This window comes from Primulina eburnea, chromosome 9, assembly GCF_022965805.1.
Source record: "Primulina eburnea isolate SZY01 chromosome 9, ASM2296580v1, whole genome shotgun sequence".
In the NCBI taxonomy this organism is placed as follows: domain Eukaryota; kingdom Viridiplantae; phylum Streptophyta; class Magnoliopsida; order Lamiales; family Gesneriaceae; genus Primulina; species Primulina eburnea.
In genome coordinates, this window is record NC_133109.1 from 17,665,918 (window position 1) to 17,688,476 (window position 22,559).

A 22,559-nucleotide genomic window follows, 5' to 3' on the forward strand; every position below is an offset into this window, starting at 1 on the left:
GAGATTTCATATCACATCCATCCATCAGATTTTCACAACGTTTTCCGAACATACTTAAAATACCAAATACTTCCAATTATTTATTAAACTTTTTATTCATATGAAGTTTGTATTTTCATTTAATATTTAAAAATGTGAGAATCAGTGTTCTGATAAAGGGAACTTGATATTATATGTTTAAGTAGTTTTTCATTGTCTTTATCTTTCTTTAATATATTCCTAGATCTAACTTGAGCAATACTATTCATAGTCAGTGAGTCGCGATTCTTGTAATACTATGAACACTTACTTATATAGGGGGTATTGCTTGGACTAGCAAACACTGCTGGAGTTCTGAAGTGTGCTCAATCTGTGTGCAGGTATAAATATTAATTGTGTGTATTATTTTGACATGGATGGTAAATACTACTTTGACACATGATTTTTATTTGTTTAAAATATAATGTTGTATGAATAAGTTTTTAGTATTTAAGTTTTTTTTATTTATTATGTAGTGTTCTCTTATAAAAAAAGTTTGGAATATTTTTGGAAATAAAATTTGGGATAACATCTGACACCTAAGTAATTATATCATTTAAATTAAATTATCATCGTGTATATGTGTTTGTGTGTGTATTGATAAAATCTCATGATTATTTCATACAAATGAAAAAGGTTTGTTCACGAGATGGATAAGGAATGGATGCATCTGTCTTCTAGGCTTGTACCCGAGTATGAAGAAGGGGTAAAAAAATTTATAGCACAAGCTAGGAACTATGCAAAAACACGTGGAATAATCTTATGTCCTTGCAAGCGTTGTAAAAATAAGAAGTATATGAATTTGACCAAATTTACGACCACTTAACTATTAAGGGGTTTGATCCTTCTTACACTATTTGGGTCTTCTACGGTTAAACTTATAACTCACAATCTCAAGATGAAGGTAGTTCAGGAGGAGTTCAGAAAGAGGATGAAAGTAGAGAGGCATATCACTTATACATGGATGTTTTTTTCTAGAAGAAGAGGTTGGACACACTATATCTGAGGCAAAGGATGGTGAGTTTGATGATTTATTAAAAGATCTTACTAGATGCGGAAACTCCTCTTTTCCATGGTTGTACATCTTACAAAAAGTTGTCAGCATTCGTCAAATTATACAATTACAAGTCTACTAATGGTCACACAAACAATAATTTCAATGAGCTCTTTAAGATTTTAGGTGACATGCTTCTAGAAAACAACAAACTTCCAGAAGATGTATACACGATGAGAAAGTTGTTTGAAACCATTTGATTTAGGATATGAGAAGTGAAACGACTTTGATTTTTTTTTTCTAATGTTAAATAATAAATTCTAATGAAATAATTTAACATAATCATGAATCATAATAATTTAATAATTTAAATCTTAAGTGCACAAAATAAATCCTAAATTATCGACTAACCAAAATCCTAAATCGTCCTTTAAAAAGATCAACTAACAATAAAATAAAGCATATAAATTATCTCTAATAAAAATCATTAACATAAATCCTTAAATCATAAATCTACCAAGCTAGTGCGGAAACATAAAAGTCCTCGGGTGTGTACTGATGTACTCGATCCACTCAATCGTCAGCGCATCCATAAAATCATCAAATGCTGCATCATACAAACCTAGTGAATATAAAGACTCAGCACGCTCTAAACATGGATAGAAAATAATACATATATATTCACATGCATCTAGAAATCATATTTTTATTTAAAATAATCTTCTGAAAATAAATAAACCATTTAAATCATTTAAACATAATTAAATCATAAATCGTAAAATCATTTTAAAATAAATGTAGGCATAAATAAATATTTTAAAAATCATTTAAAATAATATTTGAGCATAGATAAATCATTTTAATAATAACTTTAATCATTATCATGAATCGTATATCAAAAAATCATTTTTTTCATAAGCTTTCAATCATATATCATTTTGGATGAAGTTTGATACTTGAAAGTGACTAGTTTTTATCCTACGGCACGCTGCCAAGCGTTTACGTATTTTCTTAAGTGTAAAATTACCGTTTTGCCTCTAGACGTAAAATTTCTCGATTTTATCTTTTTCTCACTTTTAATGACATGGACTTATTCTAAATAATTATTTAAGCTTAAATATAATTTTTCCTAATTTTATAAAGCATAAACTAGGCTTTTCAATTAATTCTTTAATTAACGTTTAGTGCGACGATTAAACCACGGATAAACTCAAAACTCATTATTTTGATCCCAAATTTTAAACATAACATTTTTATTATTTATCCTACCCTTGGGAACCATGAACCGCACCCGTGGACCCATGGTTCCGATTTTAGTTTTTTAAATTTCGAAATTGACACGTATAAGGACACATCGAGCCATCTCCTAAAATACTTGAGCCATGGTCAAGCCGCCTCAAGCCAAACCCAAGCCAACCGACCTAGACACCCTCCTGACCATGCCCAACCCTTAAAACTAGGCCCTAGCTCATTCAAACACTCCTGGAACCGAGCTGCAAAATTATGTGCAAGACTCTTCCTAGCCCAAGACTCCTAGCCAACTAAAACACCTCCAAGCGAGCCACCACAAGCCCACCTGACCCTAACCAACCTTGGACCATGCCTAAATCCTACCCAGACCAGCCCAAGCTCTGGAACCACGGCGTGAACCACATGAAGCCAGAACAAGCTGCGTGCCTCTCCTCACGTACACTGCTGCTGTCAACCTGGCGTAAAGGCTTCTACCCAGGCCACCAACAAGCCCAGCCCTTCCTAACCCTTATTGGACCATCTAGACCACCTAGCCCAGCCCTAAACCGAGCCACTCCCCTGAAATTCTCGGCCGATCACAATCACCCTATGGGAAGAGCCCTATGCAACGAGGACTCTACCCCAGCCACAAGTGCGAGCCCTAGCCTTCCTAGGACTCATCCTAGGACATAATCATGACCCTTAGGACCCAACCCCAGACCTGGTCGAGCCCCAAAGCCCCATGCATAAGAAACGAGCCTTGAACCTCAACAACCACACAAACCTCTTAAAAAAAGTCACGGTTTTTTCTTTCTCTTGTCCCATGGTTTTTCAGCTTATTTTCTCTATTAATTTATCATATTTTAGCTATAAATCATTCATAATTTAATATGTATTGGCAGCGTGTCCGTTGGATAAAAAAACGTTTTTAAAACAAGCTTGAAATCATGGTATTTTTAAAAATAAACGTTTTATTGCAAAGATATCGAACAACTTTATTTTTCATACATAATTAATTAAAACACGTATATTAAGATTTGTATGATGTTTTAAAAATTTTAGAGAACGTGTCTTTGCGTTTATAACGCTAGAATATACGATCTTCGGCGAGGGTGCGACGTTGGACGATCGGAAGACGAAGAACACAAGCTCTTTCTTCCTCTCTTTATTCAAATATTATGTGTGTGCTTTGAGGTGTGTTTCACGGCTGATGGAAGCTGAATTGTAGGGTGAAAAAACACTAGGTAACTTATTTATAATTTAATTTGCAAGTTAAATGTGCTTTGGTTTTGGGCTTGCAAGCTTAAGGGTAATTGGGCCTATGTAAATTAATTAAATTGGGTCCAATAACACTTAGTTAATTAAATAATAAAAGTTTATAAAATTAGTTTCCATAAAATAATATTTTTTATCTTTTAAAACTCCTTGTTTGCCCAAAACCGGCTTCTCGAGGAAAATCGAGCCCGACTCGTAAAATAATTCGAACTCCAACATTTTTAGGAAAAATTAAATCATTTATAATCATATTAGGAAGCATTGTCATCATTTAAATAAAAATACATATTCTTGTCTTGGGCATCCACGGTCTCCTTTCCCTTTCTTATTATCGAATATTCAGGTAAAATCCTTAATTTCTTGTAATCATATCATATTATCATTTAATCATGTAATCATACATTTAATCATATAATAAATATCATGATGGCATTTAAAATCAATTAAATAACACAATTAAGCAAATAAAATAATTTTGCATGCATGCGATTTATGTAGGTTGGTTTTTCGGATGTTACAATTCTCCCCCCTTAAATCGAATTTCGTCCTCGAAATTTTTCTTGACTTGATGATTGTAAAGATTAGACTCTCTTATCCACCTCAAACTTAGCCTCTAACTTAAATCTTACTCTCCAATTTGGTCATCAAAATCTTGAAAATTGCAATTCTAGCCTAAGATTTCCCAAAGTCGACTCCTAAATTCAGCTCAAGTAGTGCATGCACCATATTTTCTTCTAATTTCTTCATTATCTCAATCAATTCCACTACCCAACATGCAATTAACATTTTAAATCCAGCATGCGATTAACATGTATAGCATGTATCATATAAATATTTAAACGAATTCTAAGCATATAAAATATAAAGCAGTAAAAACTCACATATTTGAGGCGTGACTTCTTGAGCTTCTTGAAGTGACAGTACACGACCCTTTGGGAAAAACCTTGGCTCTGATATCAACTGAAACGACCTCGATTTTTTTCTAATCTTAAATCAATAATTCTAATAAAATAATTTAACATAATCATGAATTATAATATTTTAACAATTTAAATCTCAAGTGCACAAAATAAATCCTAAATCATCGACTAACCAAAATCCTAAATTGATTCAACTAACAATAAAATAAAGCAAAAAATATCTCTAATAAAAATCATTAACAAAAATTCTTAAATCATAAATTTATCTAGCCAGTGCGGAAATTTAAAGGCCATCGGTTGTGTGCTGTTGTACTCAATCCACTCAATCGTCAGCGCCTACATAAAATCATCAATTCCTGCATCATACGTTCTAGTGAGTCTAAAGACTCAGCACGTTCTAAACATGGATAGCAAATAATACATATATATATTCACATGCATTTAAAAATCATATTTTTATTTAAAATAATCTTTTGAAAATAAATAAACCATTTAAAATCATTTAAACATAATTAAATCATAAATCGCAAAATCATTTTAAAATAAATTTAAGCATAATAAATCATTTAAAATAAGCTTTGACATAAATAAATCATTTAAAAATAACTTTAATCATCATCATGAATCGTATATCAAAAAATCATTTTTATTTTAAGCTTTCAATCTATATCATTTTGGGTGAAGTCTGATCATTGAAAGTTGATAGGACTCGTTTTTACGTGTTTTTAGTGTTGTTTTCGAGTCGCATTCATGCATCATATTAGTTTGTTTTAGTTTAATTTAGCATTTTTCTATCATTATTTATCATATGGCTGATCTCGTGTATTTTGTGGTTGTTTTGTAGGAATTGGACCGAAAAGTGGGATTTTATTTGGCACAGCAGCGAAGAGATCTCGCTAGGGCGGTCAAAAGAGGGAGCCCCAGCGAGCATTTTAAGTTGATCGAGTAGTTGATGCGCGAGTGTCTCGCTAGGGCGGTCAAAAGTGACCGCCCCAGCGAGAATTTTAATCCAGCCGAGGAGCATTTGCGCGAACCTCTCGCTCGGGCGGTCACCAGCGAGACCAGAGACATGGCCAAGGATTTTAATTCGAGAACCACTCGCCCCAGCGATAAAAGGTGGTCGCCCTAGCGAGCGACGAGATCAAAGAAGATTTGTTTCTAAGTTTTGTGGACTCTATTCTACACCTAACCTAATACACGAGATTGGGCGCCGTTTTTTCAGTCGGACACCATATTTTTCCATCACTTTTCTTGGGAGGAAGGCTAGGAGCAAAGAGATTTCGAAGACATCGAGATTTCCAAGCGTCGTGGCCGTCATCCATCGTCAACCTTAGTATTTTAATTATTCAGTTTTTATTTCTTAGATTGTTGTTGATTTCTAGCATGAATTTTAGTGGCTAAACTCTAGATTTGTTGGGATTTGAGGGGATCCTACCCCGTACTCGTTGTTGAACATTATTTAGCGACGTTTTTATGAGTGATTTGTTTATGCTTTTGTGCTCTCTTATTTCAATTGGTGTCTAGCTAACTTCCTTTGATTATTTCATGTTGTTGATGATTTCGATAGAATAATTGACAATAGGATCGAATAGTATAGACCACGGATTTACAATTTTAGTAGATATATGGAATTGGATACGTGTCGATAGTGATAATTCACCCGGATGAAAGCTAGCGGGTTCCATAGAACGTAATGCAATCGTGAACTGTTAAATAATTGAGGATACTTGATTACTGCATGTTTATGATTAGTATTAATATAGCTCGACAGAGTATATTGATTAGTCTAGGGAATTCCGTCGAAGGCACGAGTAAAAGTCGAGTATAATTGTTTAAACACGAGTGGTAGGTGAACTGATAATTCCCAACAAATTCGTCTCTCATTTGATTTTCATCCAATTTAATCATTGATTTCTTGATTATTTGTTCTTGCACTTTAATTATTTCAGTTATTGAATTCACTTTAGTTTAATCACCAACTCAATCTATCGTTGCTGAAGAAATTTACTTGAAAATAAAGATATTGTAACGCAGTCCTCGTGGATCGATACTCATATTCACTTACGTTTATTATAACTTGACTATCGTGCACTTGCGATATTTTAAATCGAGCTTTCATTTATAAAACAAATTTTGGGACTATTCACTGTGCAAGTTTTGCTCGATCAAGTTTTTGGCGCCGTTGCCGGGGACTGTTGATTCACAATTTTTATTTTTCATTTAAATTCTTTAGTATTATTTATTTCATTATTATTTGATACTCTCGTTGTGTTGCAGATTTTTCTTGTGGTGCATGCCAAGATCACTTGACGTGAAGCTTGAATTTGACCCTGAAATCGAAAGAACTTTCCGCAGGCGAAGACAGCAACAAAGACTCAAAGAACAGATGGAAAGACACGAGCAAGAACGTGGAGAGGAACAGCGTGACAATAGACAAGTTGAGATACCACGTCGCATTCCAATGTTGGATTATGCACAACCGTCTCTTGATGGAGCACTTCCAAGCATCGTGAGACCAGTCATCCGAGCTAACCAGTTTGAGATCAAGCCAGCTATCATTCAGATGATTCAAAACACTGTTCAATTTGGGGGAAGTGCACTTGACGACCCTAATTCTCATATAGCTGATTTTCTTGAAATTTGCGATACTTTTAAGTTTAATGCTGTGTCTGATGATGCTGTTCGTTTGCGTTTATTTCCATTTTCACTAAGAGATAAAGCTAAAGCGTGGTTAAACTGTTTGCCTGTAGGGTCTATCACTACATGGGAGGATATGGCGAAGGCATTCCTGATCAAGTACTTTCCTCCGTCGAAGACTATGAAGCTGAGAGCCGACATTACTACTTTTGCTCAATATGAGCTAGAGTCACTTTACGAGGCATGGGAGCGCTATAAGGACTTGTTGAGGAGATGTCCCCACCACGAGCTACCTCTTGGGTTAGTTGTTCAAACTTTCTACTACGGTCTGCTTACTTCTAACCGTACTATGATAGATGCTGCTGCCTGTGGTAACTTACTGAGAAAGACGGCTGAGGAAGGATATGAGTTATTAGAGGAGATGGCTGCTAGTAGCTATCAGCCTCAGTCTGATAGGCAGAGACGAGGTGCTGGAGTTAATCAAGTTACTGATTTGTCTGCTGTGTCAGCACAGTTAGAGGCTTTGAACAGAAAGATTGATGGGATGAGTGCGAGTGGATCGGCTATGCGTCTGCAAGAGATTTTCTGTGATAAGTGTGGAGGTGAGCATGACGTGCAGGATTGCCAAGACGGAAATCCATTCTATGTGCCTGAAGGAGCACCGGTAAAACAAGTGGTATTCCAGAACCGTCCAAGAAATGACCCGTATTCAAACACATATAACCGGGATGGAGGAATCACCCAAACTTTTCATGGGGAGGTCAAAACAACCAGAATCGCCAGCAAAGAGTTCCACCATATGGGATGCACCAAGGGTTCAAGCAAGAACCGCCTCGGGAGGAGAAATCTAATTTAGAGCAAATGATGACTAAATTCATTTCTGCGACGGAGACGAGATTTCAGAACCAGGATGCATCCATAAAGGGGTTAGAGACTCAAATTGGGCAATTGGCTAAGTTGATTGCTAACAGGGAGCAAGGAGCTTTGCCAAGCAACACGGAAACTAACCCGAAGGAACATGTGAAGGCGGTGGAATTGCGCAGTGGAAAAGCACTTGAGTCTAATGAGAAAAAAAACAAGCAAGGTGAGGATGAGGTGGAACATCAAGGAGGTAAGTCTTCTAACTCTACATTTACACCTATTGCACCGAATAAAATTGTTATCCCCCCACCTTTTCCTGCAGCAATGAAAAAAGCTAAGATAGATGCACAATTTGGTAAATTTCTTGAGATATTCAAAAACTGCATATTAACATTCCGTTTGCTGATGCTTTATTGAATATGCCAAGTTATGCAAAATTCTTGAAAGATATTTTGGCGAATAAGCGGAAGCTAGAAGATCATATGACTGTGAACTTGACTGAAAATTGCTCCGCTTTAGTTCAAAACAAGATGCCTCCAAAGCAAAAAGATCCAGGGAGTTTCTCTATACCTTGCATTATTGGTGATATTAATTTTCATAAAGCTCTATGTGATCTTGGTGCGAGTATTAATTTGATGCCCTATTCTGTGTTTAGGAGACTGGGATTGGGTGAACCCAAGCCAACTAGTATGTCATTGCAGCTGGCTGACAGATCTGTCAAGTATCCACGTGGGATTATCGAAGATGTCTTGGTGAAAGTGGATAAGTTTATTTTTCCTGCAGATTTTGTAGTACTTGACATGGAGGAAGATTTAGAGATGCCTTTAATCCTAGGGAGACCATTTCTGGCTACAGGGAAAGCACTGATTGATGTTGACGAGGGAAAATTGAGACTGAGAGTTGGAGAAGAAGAAATTATTTTTGATGTCTTTAATACTCTCAAGCACACAATGCACAATGATAGTTGTTTTCGTGTTGATGTCTTAGATTCTCTCGTTTGTGATTTTGTGTAGGATGGATTGCAAGAGCCATTGGAGGCCACTCTCACTACGGAAAAGCAGGAAGACGAGTTAGACGAGGAAAAGATGGAGAAGGTAGCTCACTTGAATGCCATTCCACCTTGGAGAAAGCAAGTGAGGCTTCGACTAGAGGAATTGGGAGACAGAAAAGATTTAATGCCTCAAAAGTCGAGCCTAGAGGAGCCACCTACTTTGGAGCTCAAACCACTACCTCCACATCTCAAGAGTCCTTAAGGAGCATAGAGGAGCATTCGCTTGGAAAGTTGCGGACATCAAGGGGATAAGTCCTTCGATCTGCATGCACAAAATTCTGATGGAGGATAAATACTCACCCCTAGCACAACCTCAAAGGAGACTCAATCCAAAGATGCAAGAGGTAGTAAAAGCTGAAACGATCAAACTTCTGGATGCAGGTATTATCTATCCTATCTCTGATAGTGCGTGGGTAAGTCCTGTACAATGTGTGCCGAAAAAGGGTGGGATTACTGTTATTACCAATGAAAAAAATGAGTTGATTCCCACTAGAACTGTTACGGGTTGGCGTGTGTGCATGGATTATAGGAAATTAAATGATGCAACCCGTAAAGATCACTTTCCGTTGCCATTTATTGATCAAATGATTGAACGATTAGCCGGTCATGAATTTTACTGTTTTTTGGATGGATATTCGGGATACAATCAAATCACAATTGCACCCGAGGACCAAGAGAAAACTACTTTCACTTGCCCTTATGGTACTTTTGCGTTTAGACATATGCCCTTTGGTCTATGCAATGCACCTGCTACATTTCAAAGATGCATGACCGCTATCTTTCATGACATGATTGAGAATTTTCTTGAAGTTTTTATGGATGATTTCTCCATTTTTGGCTCTTCATTTAATGAATGTTTAGAGAATTTAAACTTGGTGCTTATTAGATGTGAAGAAAGCAATTTGGTGTTAAATTGGGAGAAGTGTCATTTCATGGTGCAAGAGGGGATTGTGTTAGGACACAAGGTGTCGGAGAATGGAATCGAGGTAGACAAGGCCAAGGTGGAAGTAATCAAAAATCTACCACCACCTGCATCGATAAAGGGAATCAGAAGTTTCCTAGGCCATGCGGGTTTTTATAGGCGTTTTATTAAGGATCTTTCTAAAATTGCTAAGCCTTTATCCTCTTTGTTGATGAAAGATGTTGAGTTTAAGTTTGATTCTACTTGTCTGCAGGCATTCGAAATACTCAAGGAGAGCTTGGTGACAGCACCTGTTCTGACTGCCCCTGATTGGGAGTTACCGTTTGAGGTGATGTGCGATGCTAGTGATACAGCTGTTGGTGCGGTGCTAGGTCAAAGGAAGAACAAGGTATTTCATACCATCTATTATGCAAGTAAGACCTTAAATGATGCTCAATTGAATTACGCTACTACTGAAAAGGAATTACTTGCTATAGTATTTGCTTTTGAGAAATTTCATTCATACCTTGTTCTGTCTAAAGTGATTGTGTATACAGATCATTCTGCCCTAAAATACTTGCTTGCTAAGAAAGATGCGAAACCTAGGTTAATTAGGTGGATTTTACTATTGCAAGAATTTGATCTCGAGATTCGAGATAAAAAAGGTGTAGAAAATGTGGTTGCTGATCATCTGTCTAGGCTTGAGGATGTTAGAATTAATGGCGTTGATACTGATATAGATGACTGGTTCCCTGATGAGCAATTGTTTGAGGTGAATGCGTGCCCTTGGTATGCCAATGTTGCAAATTTTCTTGTCACTGGCACACCTCCCCCAAATTTATCGTTTCACCAAAGAAAGAAATTCTTTTCTGACGTGAAATATTATTTTTGGGAGGAACCATTTTTGTTTAAGATCTGTGCAGATGCCATGATAAGGAGATGTGTAGCGGAGGAGGAAACCAGTCAAATTCTGAACCACTGCCATGACCGTGAGGTAGGTGGTCACTTTGGACCCATACGGACGGCATCTAAGGTACTTGAATGTGGCTTCTATTGGCCAACTCTTTTTAAGGATGCTCGTTTGTATGTTCTCAATTGTGATAGATGCCAACGCACAGGTAATATTTCTAACCGTCATGAGATGCCTTTGAATAATATTATTGAGTGTGAAATATTTGATGTGTGGGGGATTGATTTTATGGGTCCTTTTCCTGCTTCTTTTGCAAAGAAATTTATTTTGGCGACAGTGGAGTATGTGTCGAAATGGGTGGAGGCAGAGGCTTGTGCCACGAATGATGCACAAGTGGTGTTAAAATTTTTGAAGAAACACATTTTTAATCGATTTGGTACACCACGTGCAATCATAAGTGATGGTGGCACCCACTTTTGCAATAAAATTTTTGATAAACTATTGGGCAAATATGGTGTCACCCACAAAGTTTCCACTCCATACCATCCCCAAACTAGTGGACAAGTTGAAGTGTCAAATCGAGAGATTAAGAGGATTCTGGAGAAGACAGTGAATGTGAATAGAAAAGACTGGTCCATTCGGTTAGATGATGCTTTGTGGGCTTATCGTACTGCTTTTAAAACACCTATAGGCACTACACCATATAGGTTACTTTTTGGTAAAGCATGTCATCTACCCGTAGAATTAGAGCATAGAGCATACTGGGCGACCAAGGCACTAAACTTTGATTTTGCTCTTGCAGGTGAAAAACGGTTTCTGCAGTTGAATCAGTTAGACGAGTTTCGAGGAAAAGCGTATGATCTTGCACTATCTTACAAGGAACGCACCAAACGAGCCCATGATAAACACATTGTAAGAAGGGAGTTCAAAGTGGGTGAGGCGGTGCTGTTATACAATTCTCGCTTGCGACTTTTTCCGGGCAAGCTGAAGTCCAGATGGTCAGGACCATTCATCATAGCCGAGGTGTTCCCATCAGGTGCAGTGGTGTTGCATGATGGCAAGGAAGGGACGTTTACTGTGAACGCCCAAAGATTAAAGCACTATATTGGTGGCACAATTGAGCCACAAATTGGAGTCACTCGGCTCCATGACAGTCGTTGAGGACACGGGTGAAAAGTCGAGCTCTAGACTATAAATTGAGAACTGCTTCTTCTCCTTTTTATCCTTTTTCCTTTATTCCTTCATCGTATCATTTGCATTTAGGTAGTTGCATGGCATGACATTCATTGTTTTTATTTATTTTTTCGAGAGTATCTCGCTAGGGCGGTCAAAACCGACCGCCCCAGCGAGACGTCGTTTTTTTCAAAAACATAGCCACCGAGAAAGCCTCGCTCGGGCGGTCACTTTTGACCGCCCCAGCGAGTGAATTTTTAAAAAAAAAAAAAAATTGGTTTTCCTGGCGAACACTTCTCGCTAGGGCGGTCACTTTTGACCGCCCCAGCGCGCCCTCATATTTTTCAAACAGTCTGTCACCGAAAACCACTCGCTAGGGCGGACATTTTTGACCGCCCTAGCGAGTCGCGCATATTTAAAAAGCTGCGTCGCGTTTTTTTCTTTCCCACTCGCAAACCCTCGCCTCCCTTCTCGATTTTCGGCGCCTCCTCCGTCTTTGAAGCTCAAATCTTCTTGTTTTGTGATATTTTCAGGAAAAGACTCGATCTTGGTTGCTACACTCCACCGGGACGCGTTTACACTACAATTTCTTCTACTCCGGTCATCTTCCAAGGATTCCGGCGAGCTTTTCCGGCGAACTTCGAAAATTTTCCGGCGACTTCAGACTCTTTGCACTCCCATCTCGACATGGCACCTAAACGGTCTAAGGTAACTCACGGTGCCTCTAGTTCTCGTTCGACTCCGTCTAATTTTGTTAATGAGAAAGCTCGGGAGCAGTTTGAGCATGCTAAACTACATAGAAAACCAATCCCTGAGCGAGGGTTTACTACATCTGTTATTAGTGATTTTCCGGAAGTCTTAGTAGAGGGACGTGGGTGGAGTAATTTCTTAGCACAACCGAATGCCGCGGTGATTCCGGTTGTGCGTGAATTCTATGCAAATGCTCCGGAGCGGAGTGAGCCTAAGGCATCTGTGCGGGGGCGTCTAGTCCCGTATGATTCGAGAACTATCAATGACTTGCTGGGTTTACCGTCGGTCGATGACTCTGAGTTTCAGGCGTGGGTGCTCAACCCGGACTATGATTTAATTATTCGCACGCTCTGCTATCCGGGCACCACGTGGAAACAGCCGGGGACGTATACGGTTTTTCTTGAAAAATTTTTGAAAGTGGACGCGGCAATGTGGTATGCGTTTCTATCTAAGAGATTGATGCCGGTCGGGCATACGAGTGATGTCCAGCGTGAGCGGGCGGTTGTTCTGTATGCCATCCAGACTGGGATGGCGATTGATGTGGGCAGACTCATCTTTGGACAGCTCAACATGTGCATACACAGCAGCAATTTGGCGTTTTATTTTCCGACGATCGTGACTGAGTTATGTGCCCGAGCGGGGGTGATATTTGCCGATGATGATGAGTGGCTACCACTGATGAGAGCTATTGATGACGCTCTTTATCGATTCAAGAGGGAGAAGAGGCAGGCAGAGCTGCCCGAGGATGTATTTTTCGAGTATGGGGGCGCAGCTCAACCACCTCCGGCTTTAGGACATGCACTGCCTCCTCCGCAGCCACGCCGCCGTGCCATGCGTGATCGCATCAACGAATTGGGCGCTTGGGCCACTTACCAGACTGAGTATCAGGCCGTCAATCAAGCTCATATTCAGAACGTCGAGTACTTGGTACAGAGGATCTCAACGCATTTGGGCATCGACACATCCGGCCTGCCACCACCACCCGCATACCCGCCACCCTTCCAGTTCCAGTACCATTATCCTATGCCGCCACCAGCTGACGAGGGAGTCCCACCACCTGAGCATGACGAGGATGAGGAGTTCTGATCAGGGGAGTTCACTGTTTCCCCTTTCTTTTTATTTTTATTTTGTTTGTTTTGTCATTGCATTTGCATTCATTCGTTTTTATGTTTTTAGTCTTTGTTTCGTTTTGTGCTATGAGGGCATGGCACAACTCTAGTATGAGGGGGTGGGTAGATTGTTTTGGTTGTTTAGTCAATTGGTTATTGTTTTGATTGTTTAGTTAAGTGGTTTAGTTTCGTTGCATTTCTGTTGTTTGGTGTCGTTTATGGTGAGAAGACATCGTTTATGAGCCAATGATGATTTGAATTGATAGTTTACAAAAGTGTTGATTGGGTCACGTCGTGAATGATACTCTTGATTGTTAAAGCATGAATTTCGGTACAAAATTTGAACCTTTTGAGCACACATGTGTGGGGACTAGAACGTTGTAGGAATAATGGTGAAATTTGAAAGTTTTGTGTGGCTAACTTGAAAGGCACCATTTATGAGTTGATTTGGCATGTAAACCCGTGAAAATAAGTCGCTAGTTGGGACCTTGAATGAAAAAATTTGATTTGCCTTGAACTTTACATTTACCTCTTTTCCATTGCACTGAATTACAATGTCATACTCCTAACCAGCTGTGATCCAAAGTATTATATTCTTAGCCTAGGGAGTACATGTGTGAAAATTGTGCAATTAAAAAAAAAACAGAAAAAGAAAGAAAAAAAGAAGGAGATGTAAGGTGAGGGGGAGCCGAAATAAAAGGAATGAAATTCTATTCCTCGGCTAAAAGTTGGAGATGTAAGGAGACGAGGAAAGTCAGACGAAAAGTCTTGACGATTGCACAATGAAAATGATCGGTGTACTCCCAACTTTTAGCCACTTGAGCTTATTTTCCTTCTTTTCGACACCCTTATCTATGCTTAAAAGCTGAATAAAGTTCAATTTGTGGCTAGTGATGAATGGACATGGGGATGCATGCTAGTGAGACTTGTATTGAAGTGTTAATTGAGTGACTCGCATGATTTGATAATTGATCTATTTGAAGTGCGAATGACTAGACCCATCATGACACACACACACGTTCAAATTAGTGTCGAAATTTATGTGTAGATGAGAATGAGTATTCGGTTGCGATTTGACTTGATTGGTTATGGGAAAGTAAACTGAGGCATGAACATAAACGTTGTTAACTCACCATTGACATTTACTTGGGGTTTTTTTTTTCTTGGTTGAGTTTTCTTTTTGTGTTTGTTGAGTTTGTTAGAATCTCGTGCTTTAATCTATTTTACTCGAGGGCGAGCAAAAGGTTAGTATGAGGGGGTTGATAGGACTCGTTTTTACGTGTTTTTAGTGTTGTTTTCGAGTCGCATTCATGCATCATATTAGTTTGTTTTAGTTTAATTTAGCATTTTTCTATCATTATTTAGCATATGGCTGATCTCGTGTATTTTGTGGTTGTTTTGTAGGAATTGGACCGAAAAGTGGGATTTTATTTGGCACAGCAGCGAAGAGATCTCGCTAGGGCGGTCAAAAGAGGGAGCCCCAGCGAGCATTTTAAGTTGATCGAGTAGTTGATGCGCGAGTGTCTCGCTAGGGCGGTCAAAAGTGACCGCCCCAGCGAGAATTTTAATCCAGCCGAGGAGCATTTGCGCGAACCTCTCGCTCGGGCGGTCACCAGCGAGACCAGAGACATGGCCAAGGATTTTAATTCGAGAACCACTCGCCCCAGCGATAAAAGGTGGTCGCCCTAGCGAGCGACGAGATCAAAGAAGATTTGTTTCTAAGTTTTGTGGACTCTATTCTACACCTAACCTAATACACGAGATTGGGCGCCGTTTTTTCAGTCGGACACCATATTTTTCCATCACTTTTCTTGGGAGGAAGGCTAGGAGCAAAGAGATTTCGAAGACATCGAGATTTCCAAGCGTCGTGGCCGTCATCCATCGTCAACCTTAGTATTTTAATTATTCAGTTTTTATTTCTTAGATTGTTGTTGATTTCTAGCATGAATTTTAGTGGCTAAACTCTAGATTTGTTGGGATTTGAGGGGATCCTACCCCGTACTCGTTGTTGAACATTATTTAGCGACGTTTTTATGAGTGATTTGTTTATGCTTTTGTGCTCTCTTATTTCAATTGGAGTCTAGCTAACTTCCTTTGATTATTTCATGTTGTTGATGATTTCGATAGAATAATTGACAATAGGATCGAATAGTATAGACCACGGATTTACAATTTTAGTAGATATACGGAATTAGATACGTGTCGATAGTGATAATTCACCCGGATGAAAGCTAGCGGGTTCCATAGAACGTAATGCAATCGTGAACTGTTAAATAATTGAGGATACTTGATTACTGCATGTTTATGATTAGTATTAATATAGCTCGACAGAGTATATTGATTAGTCTAGGGAATTCCGTCGAAGGCACGAGTAAAAGTCGAGTATAATTGTTTAAACACGAGTGGTAGGTGAACTGATAATTCCCAACAAATTCGTCTCTCATTTGATTTTCATCCAATTTAATCATTGATTTCTTGATTATTAGTTCTTGCACTTTAATTATTTCAGTTATTGAATTCACTTTAGTTTAATCACCAACTCAATCTATCGTTGCTGAAGAAATTTACTTGAAAATAAAGATATTGTAACGCAGTCCTCGTGGATCGATACTCGTATTCACTTACGTTTATTATAACTTGACTATCGTGCACTTGCGATATTTTAAATCGAGCTTTCATTTATAAAACAAATTTTGGGACTATTCACTGTGCAAGTTTTGCTCGATCAAGTTTTTGGCGCCGTTGCCGGGGACTGTTGATTCACAATTTTTATTTTTCATTTAAATTCTTTAGTATTATTTATTTCATTATTATTTGATACTCTCGTTGTGTTGCAGATTTTTCTTGTGGTGCATGCCAAGATCACTTGACGTGAAGCTTGAATTTGACCCTGAAATCGAAAGAACTTTCCGCAGGCGAAGACAGCAACAAAGACTCAAAGAACAGATGGAAAGACACGAGCAAGAACGTGGAGAGGAACAGCGTGACAATAGACAAGTTGAGATACCACGTCGCATTCCAATGTTGGATTATGCACAACCGTCTCTTGATGGAGCACGTCCAAGCATCGTGAGACCAGTCATCCGAGCTAACCAGTTTGAGATCAAGCCAGCTATCATTCAGATGATTCAAAACACTGTTCAATTTGGGGGAAGTGCACTTGACGACCCTAATTCTCATATAGCTGATTTTCTTGAAATTTGCGATACTTTTAAGTTTAATGCTGTGTCTGATGATGCTGTTCGTTTGCGTTTATTTCCATTTTCACTAAGAGATAAAGCTAAAGCGTTGTTAAACTGTTTGCCTGTAGGGTCTATCACTACATGGGAGGATATGGCGAAGGCATTCCTGATCAAGTACTTTCCTCCGTCGAAGACTATGAAGCTGAGAGCCGACATTACTACTTTTGCTCAATATGAGCTAGAGTCACTTTACGAGGCATGGGAGCGCTATAAGGACTTGTTGAGGAGATGTCCCCACCACGAGCTACCTCTTGGGTTAGTTGTTCAAACTTTCTACTACGGTCTGCTTACTTCTAACCGTACTATGATAGATGCTGCTGCCTGTGGTAACTTACTGAGAAAGACGGCTGAGGAAGGATATGAGTTATTAGAGGAGATGGCTGCTAGTAGCTATCAGCCTCAGTCTGATAGGCAGAGACGAGGTGCTGGAGTTAATCAAGTTACTGATTTGTCTGCGGTGTCAGCACAGTTAGAGGCTTTGAACAGAAAGATTGATGGGATGAGTGCGAGTGGATCGGCTATGCGTCTGCAAGAGATTTTCTGTGATAAGTGTGGAGGTGAGCATGACGTGCAGGATTGCCAAGACGGAAATCCATTCTATGTGCCTGAAGGAGCACCGGTAAAACAAGTGGTATTCCAGAACCGTCCAAGAAATGACCCGTATTCAAACACATATAACCGGGATGGAGGAATCACCCAAACTTTTCATGGGGAGGTCAAAACAACCAGAATCGCCAGCAAAGAGTTCCACCATATGGGATGCACCAAGGGTTCAAGCAAGAACCGCCTCGGGAGGAGAAATCTAATTTAGAGCAAACGATGACTAAATTCATTTCTGCGACGGAGACGAGATTTCAGAACCAGGATGCATCCATAAAGGGGTTAGAGACTCAAATTGGGCAATTGGCTAAGTTGATTGCTAACAAGGAGCAAGGAGCTTTGCCAAGCAACACGGAAACTAACCCGAAGGAACATGTGAAGGCGGTGGAATTGCGCAGTGGAAAAGCACTTGAGTCTAATGAGAAAAAAAACAAGCAAGGTGAGGATGAGGTGGAACATCAAGGAGGTAAGTCTTCTAACTCTACATTTACACCTATTGCACCGAATAAAATTGTTATCCCCCCACCTTTTCCTGCAGCAATGAAAAAAGCTAAGATAGATGCACAATTTGGTAAATTTCTTGAGATATTCAAAAAACTGCATATTAACATTCCGTTTGCTGATGCTTTATTGAATATGCCAAGTTATGCAAAATTCTTGAAAGATATTTTGGCGAATAAGCGGAAGCTAGAAGATCATATGACTGTGAACTTGACTGAAAATTGCTCCGCTTTAGTTCAAAACAAGATGCCTCCAAAGCAAAAAGATTTATCATGTTTTGGCTATAAATCATTCATAATTTATCATGTATTGGCAGCGTGTCCGTTGGATTCAAAAACGTTTTTAAAACAAGCTTGAAATCATCGTATTTTTGAAAATAAACGTTTTATCGTAAAGATATCGAAAAACTATATTTTTCATACATAATTAATTAAAATACACATATTATGATTTGTATGATGTTTTAAAAAGTTTAGAGAACGTGCCTTTGCGTTTATAACGCTCGAATATACGATCTTCGACGAGGGTGAGACGTTGGACGACCGGACGACGAAGAACACAAGCTCTGTCTTCCTTTTTTTTTTCTAAAATTATGTGTGTGCTTTGACGTGTGTTTTACTGCTGATGGAGGCTGAATTGTGGGGTGAAAAAGCCCTAGGTAACTTATTTATAATTTAATTAGCAAGTTAAATGGGCTTTGATTTTGAGCTTGCAAGCTTAATGATAATTGGGCCTACTTAAATTAATTAAATTGGGCCCAATAACACTTAATTATTTAAATAATAAAAGTTTATAAAATAAGTTTCAATAAAATAATACTTTTGATCTTTTAAAACTCATTGTTTGCCCAAAAATGGCTTCTCGAGAAAAATCGAGCCCGACTCGTAAAATAATTCGAACTCCAACATTTTTAGGAAAAATTAAATCATTTTTAATCATATTATGAAGCCTTGCCATTATTTAAATAAAAATACATATTCTTGTCTTGGTCATCCCCTTTCTCCTTTCCCCTTCCTATTATCGAATATTCGGGTAAAATCCTTAATTTCATGTAATCATGTCATATTATCATTTAATCATTCAATCATACATTTAATCATATAATAAATATCATGCTGGCATTTAAAATCAATTAAATAAAACAATTAAGCAATTAAAATAATTTTGCATCCATACGGTTTATGTAGGTTGGTTTTTCGGACGTTGCAAGAATATTCATGATTACCCAAATGATTGTTGTCTATTTAGAAAGGAGCTTCAAGATCTGGACTCATGTCCAAAGTGTGGGTCCTCAAGATGGAAGATAGACAAAGTCACCACCAAAGTTTGTAAATGAGTTCCTGAAAAGGTCCTACGGTATTTTTCAGTGATACCAAGACTGAAAAGGATGTTTAAATCAAAACAAAAGGCTGAAGAGTTGATTTGGTACTCCAAACACAAAAGTCAATGTCATATGATGCGTCATCTAGTTGATTCAGTAGCTTGGGATACAATAGATCATATGTGGCCTGATTTTGCATCAGATACTAGAAATCTCCGCATTGGTCTTGCAACAGATGGATTCAACACTTTTGGTGACCTTATTCCAGATATAGTTGTTGGCCAATTATTTTGGTCAATTATAACCTTCCTCCATTGTTGTGCATGACAAAGGAAAATCTTATGCTGACATTACTGATTCCAGGTCCTAAGCAACCGGAAAAAGATATAGATGTATATTTGGAACCCCTTGTGGAGGATTTGAAGAAGTTGTGGGACCAGTGCGGAGGCGTATGATGAATTTAGCAAGTCAATGTTCAATCTGAAGGCTATTTTGATGTGGACAATCAATGATTTTCCAGATTATGGAAACCTAGCTGGATGTGCCACAAAATGGAATGTAGAACCCAAAAATCAGATTACGTATAAATCATGCATAATTTCTATTATTTAAATTAAAAATGATTTTTATGAATATATGAAGTATTTTATTTATTTTAAAAGTAGATGTTTAGTTTTAGCTTTTCAGGATAAATACGAGAGTCCGGACCGGAGTTTGGAGATTTGAGATAAGAATAATAATAAGAAAATATTCCTAAATTTAATTTAAGGCAAAGAATAATTTAATTTTAAAGAAATATAATGTTTTAAGATTTATTTAAATTAATTAGAGCTAAGTTACTAAATAAGTTCTTTAGGTTAATATTTAATAAAAGCTTAAATTAAAATGTGTAAACAATTGAGGAGGAATTAATTTAGGTTTAATATATTCAAGAAATTTAAATATAGTATTTAAATACTTAAAATTGTAAGCCATACAAGGCCATGCAAGAGTTTAGTCTAAATTAATGTGTTAATTTACAAAAAGGTTCAAATGGGTGTTAAAACATTAAGAAGCTAAAATACAAGATTTAAAATAATAATATACCATTCAAATTAATATTAATTTTGACTCAAAAATTTATAATAATTCAAAGAGTTTTTAACTCTCCATTCAAACCACTCCTAATTGCACATCATGGAGTAGTTATTTCTCATTTTGATTCTTTAATTAGTAATAAGAATTCAAACACAATAATACACCTAAATCATTCCTCAATCCATTGTGCCAGCAAATAAAAGAATACGTGCAACAAGAATAAGAACAAAAGCAACGGCAGCTAAGGGAAAGGAAAATATTTCAAAAAAAAAAACAATTCAAATTCTCACCTGTAACCTTCAACTAAATGCACTTCAAGACTCATTAAAAACCACTTATAACATTCATCTTCATTACTTACATATCCTACACTAATATGCTCGAAAAATCAGAAGGAAACAACTGACAAAAATCGTGAAAAGCATCGGCTTGCAAGGGAATGAGAATCATTTCAAAAATTCTTCAACTTCTTGACGTGTAACTCCCATCTTAATGCATATAATGGCACCTTTAAGACCTCTTGTAACCATCACCTCCATTACATAAGACTTCTCCATCCCCGTGACCAAAATTATCAGAAGAAACAGCAGCTTAAAATCGAGCAATAACAGCAGAAAAAAGAAGGGAAAACCAACTCCGACTCCGCCGCTCGTTTTGGTCGTATTGATTTGTTTTTTTGTCAAAACAAATTCCAAGCATGTATATATTGCTTCTTGACTCTTCAATCAAGTCCTATAGATATTTTTAAACCAATACATAATCATGATTCATGCAACACCACGAAGTTTGGACAACAACAACATATTTTTCTGCACAGAATTTTGACTTCCTCTTTGTGTCTCACGGTTTTGGCTTCCTTTGTGGTTCAGGAGGTTGGCTCGTTTTCCAGGCACCCACGGTTGTTGCTAGGCATGATTTAGAGTATGTTAGGGTGTTAGTGATTCATTGGTTTGAGTCCAAACATTTCAAACAAAATCATGACATCAACTATTTCCACAAGCTACAGATTTGGTGCACGTTTTCTGTCATTTAGTGTTTAATGTGTGTGTTCGAATCTTGGCTGTCCTAGGGGCTGCAGCCATGGTTAGAACTCTACCTTAACATTTCAAGGACGTGACCAAATCATCCCTTCAAAGATTTGCTCACAGATCCATCAAAATTTCACCAAAACATCACAAACACATTTCGGTCCTTCATAATTCTGTGTGAGTGAGTGTCGAGTTTCTAGTGTTTGTATGGATGATGGTTGGCTCCAAGCCCATAATCATGGCTCATACCACACTTCATCATGTCAAGATCGAGCCAAGGTTAATTATATAGCCTCTGGAACGAAGATTGACAGCAAAGCAAGTCAATACACCACACTACACAACAAGGGGTGCTCTCGTGTGGGAGCTGTGATTGTCTCAGGAAATGGCTTCGTTTGTGGTTGGCTTTTAGCACTTAGCCATGGTCCAAGCCATGTCTTAGGATGTTGGTAAGAGTCTCTGGTTGGTGGTGCAAGCCACAATGGCCATTAGTTTCATAAATTGATCAAAACAAACACCATAGTTGCTGCTGTAATTTGTGGTTTTTGACAGCAACTTGAGCTTTGGTTTTGGAGGTGGTTTGAGTTCTTGTTTGGCTTTTAGCCCATGGCCTTGGACTGGACAGTACCTCAATGAGTTAGGAAAGTCATGCTTTTGGCCGTTTGTGATTTGGTCGAGTTTAGAGGTCGTACGGGAATTTACGGTGAAAGGTGCCAAAATGACTCTCGAAAGGGTGTTTTATGTTTTTGGATTCCTTTCACATATTTTCGTGTTTTACAGTTATGATGCATATTTTTCAGTATGTTTGGGGTTTTTTTAATCATGGTTAAACGTCAGTTTAATGTTGGTTCGGGTTGGTATGAAGCCATGGTTAAAAATCAAGTTGTTGGTCTGAATAGTCTCGTTTTTGGATCTATTGTTAAAATTTTGTTAAGTTAAAATTCATTGCATGTGTCACATA